The 1,198-nt window shown below is 41.6% G+C and overlaps 1 non-coding gene across 1 annotated transcript; it reads right to left on the reverse strand.

The window, feature by feature from the left end:
• Positions 1-311: 311 nt before the first annotated feature.
• On the reverse strand, positions 312-419 carry LOC112761031 (small nucleolar RNA R71). The gene has a single exon (XR_003181440.1). It is a non-coding gene; the product is annotated as a small nucleolar RNA R71 (small nucleolar RNA).
• Between the last annotated feature and the right edge of the window lie 779 nt (positions 420-1,198).

A 1,198-nucleotide genomic window follows, 5' to 3' on the forward strand; every position in this document is an offset into this window, starting at 1 on the left:
CCATACCTGCCATTGGAGCAAACAACTTTGAGCTGAAACCTCAATTAGTTTCTCTGATGCAGCAGAACTGCAAGTTTCATGGACTTCCATCTGAAGATCCTTTTTAGTTCTTAACTGAATTCTTGCAGATATGTGATACTGTTAAGACTAATGGAGTAGATCCTGAAGTCTACAGGCTCATGCTTTTCCCTTTTGCTGTAAGAGACAGAGCTAGATTATGGTTGGATTCTCAACCTAAAGACAGCCTGAACTCTCGGGATAAGCTGGTCACGGCTTTCTTAGCCAAGTACTTTCCTCCTCAAAAGCTGAGCAAGCTTAGAGCTGATGTTCAAACCTTCAGACAGAAAGAAGGTGAATCCCTCTATGAAGCTTGGGAAAGATACAAACAGTTGACCAAAAAGTGTCCTTCTGACATGCTTTCAGAATGGACCATCCTGGATATATTCTATGATGGTTTATCTGAACTATCAAAGATGTCACTGGACACCTCTGCAGGTGGATCCATTCACCTAAAGAAAAAGCCTGCAGAAGCTCAAGAACTCATTGACATGGTTGCTAATAACCAGTTCATGTACACTTCTGAAAGAAATCCTGTGAGTAATGGGACGCCTATGAAGAAGGGAGTTCTTGAGGTTGATACTCTGAATGCCATATTGGCTCAGAATAAAATATTGACTCAGCAAGTCAATATGATTTCTCAGAGTCTGCATGGAATGCAAGCTGCATCCAACAGTACTCAAGAGGCATCTTCTGAAGAAGAAGCCTATGATCCTGAGAACCCTGCAATAGCAGAGGTAAATTACTTAGGTGAACCTTATGGAAACACCTATAACTCAACATGGAGAAATCATCCAAATTTCTCATGGAAGGATCAAAAGCCTCAACAAGGCTTTAATAATGGTGGAAGAAACAGGTTTAGCAATAGCAAACCTTTTCTATCATCAACTCAGCAACAGACAGAGAACTCTGAACAAAATGCTTCTAATTTAGCAAATCTAGTCTCTGATCTATCTAAGGCCACTGTAAGTTTCATGAATGAAACAAGGTCTTCCATTAGAAATCTGGAAGCACAAGTGGGCCAGCTGAGTAAAAGGATCACTGAAATCCCTCCTAGTACTCTCCCAAGCAATACAGAAGAGAACCCAAAAGGAGAGTGCAAGGCCATTGACATAAGCGCCATGGCCGAACCTCTGAGGAG

Source organism: Arachis hypogaea, chromosome 16 (assembly GCF_003086295.3).
Source record: "Arachis hypogaea cultivar Tifrunner chromosome 16, arahy.Tifrunner.gnm2.J5K5, whole genome shotgun sequence".
Lineage (NCBI taxonomy): Eukaryota > Viridiplantae > Streptophyta > Magnoliopsida > Fabales > Fabaceae > Arachis > Arachis hypogaea.